General features: G+C 50.4%; 1 long non-coding RNA gene across 1 annotated transcript; it reads right to left on the bottom strand.

Annotated features, from left to right (window-relative positions):
• Window positions 1-8,058: 8,058 nt before the first annotated feature.
• LOC118651836 lies at window positions 8,059-9,250 on the bottom strand. Its single transcript, XR_004966356.1, has 2 exons — window positions 8,369-9,250; window positions 8,059-8,279 (listed from the first exon to the last, which is right to left on the bottom strand). It is a non-coding gene; the product is annotated as an uncharacterized LOC118651836 (long non-coding RNA).
• Window positions 9,251-9,274: the final 24 nt, after the last annotated feature.

Here is a 9,274-nt window from a genome sequence, read left to right as displayed (position 1 = left end):
GGCTGCTATTTACTGAGCACCTTCTATGTGCTGGGTACTTGGCATCATGGGGGTGACAGGGAAGTAGTCCTTGTGCTCAGAGGGCCCCCAGGCTAGGGTGTGATAATGGAGGGTGCGCATAGACAAGCATAATACAAGGGAGTGAGAGGGTCAGGAAAGGGGGGCGGGGAGGGAGGTGGTGTGTGTGCTGTGGTGGTGGAGGGGGGCTGGGCCTCCCGGGTGGGAGCTTAGGAGCTGGGATTTGGGGTGAACATGGCTGGGCCCTGGAGCAGGTCAGGGTCCTGGTGTAGACTGGTGGAGTAGAACGTTCCAGGCCTGAGGGAGGGACATTTGTGACTTCCGGCCTTTCGGAGGTCAGAGTGATGAGTTCCACAGCTGCTTGGCCCTGCAGCTGGCTCCAGCGGCACGTCCCCTCAGGCGCCTCTAAGCCTAAGCCCCCCTGGGGATAGGTTCTTCCTTCCATTTACCTTAACCCCTGACTCCGAAGGCATTTTCCCAGGTTTTGTTTTGCTTGCGGTCAGGTCTGTTTACCCCTTGGCCCAGGGTAACTCCCCACTCTCCAGGCTCCCTGCGAGTGTTTACCACAGAAAGCTGAGTCACTGTGGAGGGACGGGACTTCCTCAGACTTAGGAGACTTGGAGCACAGGGTGACCCCATTACGAAGAATGGCTAGGGCCTGGCTGGTGTGGCTCAGTGATTGAGCGCCGGCCCATGAACCAAGAGGTCCCTGGTTCTATTCCTGGTCAGGGCACATGCCTGGGTTGTGGGCTCCATCTCCAGAGGGGGAAGTGGGGGAGGGTGGTGTGCAAGAGGCAGCCGGTCAATGTCTCTCTCTCATTGATGCTTCTATCTCGATCCTTCTTCCTTCCCCTCTCTCTCTAAAATCAACAAAAACATTCTTTTAAAAGAATAACAGCTAGCATGGAGGCAGCTGTAGGCATTAACTCAGTCACAACACCCCGGCCACGTGCGTGCCTGTATTATCTCCAATTTACACATCCAGACACCGAAGCACAGAGAGGCCTAATGACTTGTTCAAGGTCACTTGTTCAAGCCAGTAAGTGCAGAGCTGGGATTTGAACGTCACGGCCTAACTCTGAAGTCCAGGCCCTTAGCCAGTAGGTGACTTTGCTCTGAGGACGTGTGAACTACGGTTTTCTCAGGAATTAGTGTGGAGAGGGCGAGGCTTCTAGAGTGTTTGTACAGTCCAGAGGAGGAAGCTCACACAGAGGTTGTTATGTCCTTAAATCCCTCCTGGTAACGAAAGACCGGTGATCTTCCCAAGCCCGTGAAGGAGGCAGACACGCTGCAGAGCATCTGATCTGGGTGAGAGCCAGGCAGCGTCCGCAGGAAAATTAACCCGGCAATGTGGACAGGCAGCCATGCGTGCAGGGCACCTGGGCCTGCGGGCCTGCGGCCATTACACCGCGTGCTCCCTCCCTACAGGGGAACGTGAGGGCAAAGGCTGGAAGGTCTTTAGAGACCCCCCCCCCCAAGTCCCCTTATTAACAAATGGGGAAACTGAGGCACATGACGGTGAGTAAAGTGGTGCCCACTCAGCAATCTCTAACTTGGCTCGCAGTGGGCAGGGATGAAACTCAGGTCTCAGGATTCTCCCTCTGGATGCAGCTCAGCTGCCAATCAGCTGTGACATCCAGGGGTGTGTGGGGGTGGGGGGGTTACAGAAGCTGCAGGTCAGAGAACCTCGCTCACAGGAGGCTGGGAGGTTAACCGCGAGGGTCCCCGAGTCCGCAGCAGCGCCTGGCACAGGCTAGTGCTTGATAAATGCTGCGCAGCCGTGTTGTCTTCCACCCACTCTTGCTCCCAGAAATCACTTAAAAAGAAAGAAGCAGCCCTGACTGGTTTGGCTCAGTGGATAGAGCGTCGGCCTGCGGGCTCAAGGGTCCCAGGTTCGATTCCGAATCAGAGCCCTGAGGCTCGCCGGTCCGGAAACACAGAAACCTGCTCTCTCTCTCTCTCTCTCTCTCTCTCTCTCTCTCTCTCTCCCACACACACACACACATACACACACACACACACACGCACATACACACTGTAGAGACATACACATGGTCACCTAAGCAAATGTGTAGCCACGCAGGCACAGATGGGTCCACACAGCGCATCCACACAGACATACGTGTTAGTACACAACACATGCCCGGCATACAAAAGCATGGCTAGCATGCACACCTCCAAACACAAGGGTGCAAGCAGGGACAGCTTCCTGGGTGTGTAGGCCCTTCAGTTGCAGAAGCCCCACGCTCTGAAGGGCCCCACACTTGGTTCTCTGCTCTCCTGTCATGGTTTCGCAATGCTTAATACTAGTAGTTTTTGAACAGATGCACACACACACTTGTCCCTGTCTCATTAGGTCTTGTTCTTTCCTCCCGTCTTGCTTGGATGTTCCCTTGAAGCTCCACCCTCAGCCCTGAAACCCATGGCTGAAAACTGCAGCTCCAGGGGCTGCCTCTTCAGATAGGAGGTGAAGTAATGCCTGCTGCCGACCTGTAGGGGGCAGCACCAACCCGAGCCAAGCCTCAGTGGAGCAGGGAAAGGATGTGGATGGAGAAAAGGGCACCCTCGTGCTCTGTTGGTAGGAAGGTGAATGGGTGCAGCCACTGTGGAAAACAGTAGGGAGGCTCCTCAGAAAATAAAAAATAGAACTACTATACGGTCCACCAAGCCCACTTCTGGGTATATATCTGAAGGAAATGAAGTCAGGATCTCAGAGAGATCATTGCACTCCCATATTCATTGCAGCATTATTTGCAATAGCAAAGACAGGAAAACAACCTGTATTCATCAATGGAAGAATGGATAAAGAAAAGTATGTAATAGATATGTATACACACACACACTCACACGTAAAACAGAATATTATTCAAATATTATCCGTTCATATAAGGAAGAAAATCCTGCCATTGTGACATCATGGATGAACCTGGAGGAATTATGCGAAGTGGAATAAGCCAGGCACAGAGGACAAATATTGTGTCATCTCACTTATATGTGGAATCTAAACAACTCAGACTCATAGAAACAGTAGAATGGTGGTTGCCTACGAGCTGGGGGGCGGGAGAAATGGGGAGATGCTGGTCAAAGGTGCAAACTTCCAGTTATAAGATGAATAAGGTCCGGGGATCTAATGTGTAGCATGGTGACTAAAACTCTATAGTGTACTTGACATTTGCTAGGAGAGTTGCTCTCAAGTGCTCTCACCACAAAAAAGCAACCATGTGAGGTGATGGATGTGTTCATCAACCTGATAGTGGTGAACATTTCAGTGTGCACTTACATTGAATCATTATGTTGCATACCTTAAAACCTCATGTGAGCCTGGCTGGTGTGGATAGTGGTTGAACGTCGACCCATGAACCAGGAGGTCTTGGTTTGATTCTGTGTCAGGGCAAGTGCAGGGTTTCAGGCTTAATCCCCAGTAGGAGGCGTGCAGGAGGCAGCCGCTGGATGATTCTCTCATCATTGATGTTTTTATCCCTTCCTCCTTCTCCCTTCCTCTCTCTGAAATCAATAAAAAAAATTTAAAAATCTCACGTTATACAACCTACATACATACCATTTTATTTGTCAATCATCTATAATAATAAAAGCATAATGTGCTAATTAGACCGGATGTCCTTCCAGACGACCTTCCAAATGAGGCCAGGGCTGTAAGGGAAGCCCGGGGCCTGGGTGCCTGCCAGCAACCAGCGGGAAGCCCGGGTCCCAGGTGCCAGAGGGAAGCCGGTGCCGGCAGCCGGGGGAAGGAAGACCCACTCTTGCACGAGTTTTCGTGCATCAGGCCTCTAGTATCTCAGTAAAGCTGGGGGGGAATACAGAGAACTTGGTGTGATGAGACAAGGTCTGTTGAGATAGAGAAGCCTGGCTCCCATCAGTCATCTGGGGATAAGAAACCACACCACAGGGCAGACAGCAGCTGCCGAGACAGAAATATCAGCAAGGAGCAGCCTAGTGTCCGCTCAGAGGGGATCGGTGCTAGGATCTGTGATGCTGCGCGAGCACTGGGTGACTGATGAACTCGCTGGATCTTTCAGGTGCCATCACCCACCCGGTGGCCGCGGTAGGAACACAGGGGAAGGTGTAATGTACTGTTGGACGGCAAGGGAAACAGCACGCTTGACTGCGGGGCCATCCCCATCTTTCCTTCCTCTCTGGTTCACATGTGTCATTTTTATCAAATAAACCCCATGCCAGAGACCTTTGGAAACGGGATCATTCCTGCTTCCTGGGGAGAGGAACGCCGGCCTCCTTGAAGGGCTCTGCAGTGGAAAGACAAGTATCACAGGATCTCACTCCTCTGTGGCATCTAATGAACAAAATAGATCCAGAGACATAGAAGCACGGAACAGACTGTCGAACCTCAGAGGGAAGGCGGGGGAGGTGGGTGGGTGGGGATTGATCAACCAAAGAACTTGTATATCTATATGCATAACCCATGGTCACTGACAACAGGGGCCTGGGGTGGAAGGGGTGGGCAAGGGTGGGCTGGAAGAGGTCAATGCGGGGAGGAAGGGGGCATATGGAATACTTTCCACAATCAAGATTTTTTAAAAAAAAGAAAACCTCATAGTGGTTTCCTTTGCAGACGATTGACAGATTGGAATTTTATCCCCTTTTAACAACTGTTTCATTATTAAATACAGTCCGCGTACCCCAAATCACAGGAAACATGTTTAGCTTAAGCTATTAGAAGGTGACGATCCTTGTAATTGCCTCCCCAGGACAAGAGGTAGAACCGAGCCAGCCCCGCAGAGCCCCCCGCATGCTGCTCCCAGACAAGCCCAGCCCCCCAAACCAGGATCCCCACTTCTACAGCAGCACCCAGTGGGCCTCTCTGAACGCTATACCATAGTTTTGCCTTTTTTTAAACCTAGAGGGACCTTTTTTTTAAAACCTGGAGACTCTTTTGTCTCCTTGCAATGAGCTTGTTTATGTACCTTTTATGCTAAAATTGAATCAGTCAGTTGAAGTATAAACCCTATTTATTAGTTCAAGAGTAAAATGCTGCACCAACTAATGATCGTGAAAGCTATTCATTTTCTGAAGAAAAAACAATAATTGTGCTTTAAACAGTAGAATCAGGAAATAGGCTGATGGTTAATATAAATATTAAGATGTATTTGCTGATAATTTCAGGGAGAATATAGACAGTTTGAGCTTATAAAATTCCAATAACAATGCAGGCAGAAAATAGAAATTGAGTTAAAATCCTAATCTCTATGGACTTAGAGTCTCCCATTCCTCACAGGGGAGCAGGACCCCGCTAAGAATTCTGTTTCCGTTTGTAGAAGTTTAATTCCTTTTAGGCCATAGATCCTTCAAGAAAAGGTCTCGCTTGAGAACTGTTCGCACCTTGTGAGAACACATTAGAAGCAACATGTCAGTTTGGCCATGTCCAACTCTCACACAGTTCCAAACTCCAGATCCATGATACGTTAGTCTTGAGGCAGACATGATGAAGACGACGAAGAGGAATGCACATAAACAAGGCGCCCACACGCATTCTGTTCTGATTATTCAAACCTCAAAACAACAGACTTTACAAGAGCGCCTCAGGAAGGCCATTCCTCATCGTTCCGAGCCCTTGGAGGCCAACATTTAAGCCAAAGGCGTGTAGAAGTGACTGCTGTCGACTGCCAATCCTTTTCAGAAGGTGAGGATGAAGGCTTTGGGGGGCTGCCTGAGCCCTCCCCCCTGAGTACAGAGTTTTTCTAGAGACATATTGGCCGCAGCCTTTACCTGAATGATCTTCGACGGTGCCCTGAGAGATGAGGGATGTCTTCCGAGGCGCTGGTTGAATAGGCGTGTTTACCCAGCATCACTGGGGAGGAGAGGAGGCGACCCGGGATTATCTGCACCGATAGGGCTGAGAGATTGCTATGATTACCCAGAAAAATGCCAGCATGGAAAGTTTGGAGACTCATATTTATAATAATAAAGTTGCATTATTCCCCCTTTTTTCCCCTAATCCTTACTTGAGGATATTTTTTCCATTGATCTCGAGAGAGAGTGTATGGGAGGAAGGGGCGGGGGAGGGGGGGAGATAGAGAAACATTGATGTGAGAGACACACCAATTTGCTGCCTGTACACCCACTCCAACCCAAGGTCAGGGATCGAAACTGCAACCCAGGTATGTGCCCTTGACCAGGAATTGAAACTGTGGCTCTTCGGTCCATGGACTGACACTCTAACCACTCAGCCAAACTAGCTACGGGGGCATTATTCCATTATTATCCTATTCCTGGTGGATAATGTTTCAGGTTTATGATTGGATCCCAGAAGTTTGTTTGAGGACCTGGATAGCTGACTCGGGTTCCTGAGGGCCCTGGGTTCTGCTCCTGGGGGTGTGGACAGAACACAGCGGGATGGAGGACCCTGAGGCCTGCAGGTGCTGGGCGTGGGGCACAGGCTGGCAAATGTCATCTGTTAGCCACATGTCACAGATGAGGATACCTCAAAGCGATGTGGAGCTCCCTTCGACCAGGGGCCAGTCCCCTAAGTCCCCTCCGGGCAGCCCTGCCCCTCCTGCAGCCAGCAGCCACACCCTGAGCCCGAGGGAGCCCCGGGCCCATGTGACCCCAGTCTCCCGGCACCCCGAGGGGCCCCTGGTCCTGCAGCAGGTGGGCTTTGGAGATGCTGCAGCCACTTTGGAAGACAGCTTGGCAGTTTCTGACAAACTAAATATGCTCTTCCCATATGAGCCAGCACACATGCTCCTCTGTGTCTACTCACAGTGCTGAAACATGTGCACACAAGAACCTGCACTAGATGCTGACAGCACCTTTATTCGTTTTGCCCAAATTTGGATGCAGCCAAGATGTCCTTTGGGAGGTGAATGGACGTAAAAGATTCGGGCCCGCTCGGCTCCCCTCCCAGGGAAATACCAGCCGCTCAGCTGCACAGCCTCCAGCTCTGGCTCCTTCCCTCTTCTCAGGGCCCCCAACCGATGACGGACACCGCGAGGGCCCCCGGGCCGGCCATTCCTGCCCAATGCGGGCCCTTCTACAGGCAATGTTTGCTCCCAAGTTCTCCGCAGCTGGCAGATGCTCCGCCAGGCCTGGGAGGTCTGATGGCTCCTCCTGCCCAGCTTTGCTTCCTCCCCAGCACGTCCTGTGCACGTCTACCTTCATCTCAGGGAAAGCTTCCCGGAGGTCTCTAGCCGGGACAATTCCTTCATCGCCACCTGCTACGTGCATGCTCTGGGCTGGGCTCTCAGGGAGCTGTGGTCCCACACAGTAGGTCTCTTGGGACTTCAGTGAGAACCTGCACCCGGGACACTAGGCTCACAGAGAAATCCACACACTTCATGGTCACCTCTGTCTCAATGTCCCCCCTCCACCGTGTCAGCTTGGTTTGCGGGTTTTCTTGCCTTGTCCAGCAACATGAATCATCTGGCCTGTATGTGTGGTGAGAGACCTTGCTTTCAAGGGCAGGCTCTCAACCCGGGGGCCAGGGTTCAAATCCTGACTCGCTACCTTCTGGCTGGTTGACCTGGGACAAGTCATGTAACCTCTCTGTGCCTTAGTTTCCTCCCTTAGGAGTTCCCTCACGCAGGACAAAGACAGCGTCTGCCTCAGAGGGCTGTGGGGGTTAAGCGAGCTGATCCACCAAATCGGCTGGGCAGTGCCTGCCGGAAACACGCTCTCAACAATCCTCAGCTGTGCTTATGGGGAACTCGGTCTCATAACTTAGTCCTTCCCTCTCATGAGAGAGCACACACGGGACCCCAGTTATATTGGAATTTCAGAAAACAATGGGTAATTTTTTCAGCGTATGTCCTTTATTACCCCCCCACACACACACACACCCCAATTGTCTTCTTCCTCCCTCCCTCCTGGCTGCCCCAGGAGCTCCCCCTGCTCCTCACCCTGCTGGGCACAGCATTTCTGTGCTCAGAGCTAAACTACCCCAGACTCACCTAGTGCCCCAAAGACCGGAGAGCCTCCTGCTTCACAGAATTCATGCCTCTAGCTGCAGCTGAGGTTTCCAGCAGCGCCCTTCCCCGCCTGCTCCCACACAGCTACACACGTTTAGGGTTTGGTTTTATAAGAAGAAAGACTTTATTGCAGTTTCTTTCAGTGAACAGTGTCTGAACATTTTGGAACGAATAGCTTGGACTTCTTTCTAATACACATAGGTCCACCTCATTCATTTTAAACACAGGTTTGTACTTTAGAATGCACAAAAAGTATTGTTATTCATTTCACTATTGGCGAATACTTCCGTTGCTTATAATTTTCTTTGACCACAGACATTGCTGCAATGAATAAAGATTAGTGAACAAAAACGCCAAGAATATTCGTTCTGAAATGTATTGAAACATATTACAAAGCTAGCAAGACCCACCTAACGGCAGGGCGCCGTGGAGAGGACAATGTGAGAAATGGAAAGCCTAGAAATAAGTACGTGCGGGGCCGTTCTGTACGGTAAGAGCGGCCTTTCGGACTTGTGGACAGAGAACAGGTGACTCATCGAATAATGAAAAACTCCCTGCGGGCAGCCTATGGCTGGCCGCCACCTCACACGCGTACGTCCCCAAATCATTACAGTTTTACATGAGAAGCTTGAAACACAAAAAGAACGAGAAACAAATCAACCCATCAGGACAACAGCACTTTTGAAGTGGGAAGGCCTTCGTAAATTTCACACCAACACGGAGCCACGGTGGCGTTCCCCGAGAAACTGCTCTGTGGACACCCACAGCCCCGTCTACACAATTAAAGACAAACCACAAACGAGGGGGGGAAACTGGCACCATGCGTGAAAGACCATATAAATAGATTCAAAAAATTCTTCAGAAAACGGTGAGCACCTGACAGAACAAAGTCCTTAATGGCCTTATTCCAGTAGAAAACAAAAACAAACAAACAAAAAAATACTGAGACTCACAATATAAAAATAAGTGCAAACTTGAAAGTTAGGAAATAATGCAAATTAAAACAATTTAATGCTATTACTTTTGCAGAGCAGGAAGGCAAAGATTTAAAAGAACCATCATCCCCCCCTAGGCCTGGACATAGGCCCAAAGCCCTCAGACTTGGCTGGTGGCAGTTGGAGTCGAAGGTTTTCCTGGAGAAGAGGCAGCCGGGCGATTTGGTCTATAAGCCCTAGAGCAGTGATGGAGAACTTGACACGCATGTTAGAAGTGACACGCGAACTCATTTTTTTGGTTGATTTTTCTTTGTTAAATGGCATTTAAATATATAAAATAAATATCAAAAATAGAAGTCTTTGTTTTACTATGGTTGCAAA

Source organism: Myotis myotis, unplaced genomic scaffold (genome assembly GCF_014108235.1).
Source record: "Myotis myotis isolate mMyoMyo1 unplaced genomic scaffold, mMyoMyo1.p scaffold_m19_p_3, whole genome shotgun sequence".
In the NCBI taxonomy this organism is placed as follows: domain Eukaryota; kingdom Metazoa; phylum Chordata; class Mammalia; order Chiroptera; family Vespertilionidae; genus Myotis; species Myotis myotis.
This window is presented reverse-complemented; position numbering and strand designations above follow the sequence as displayed.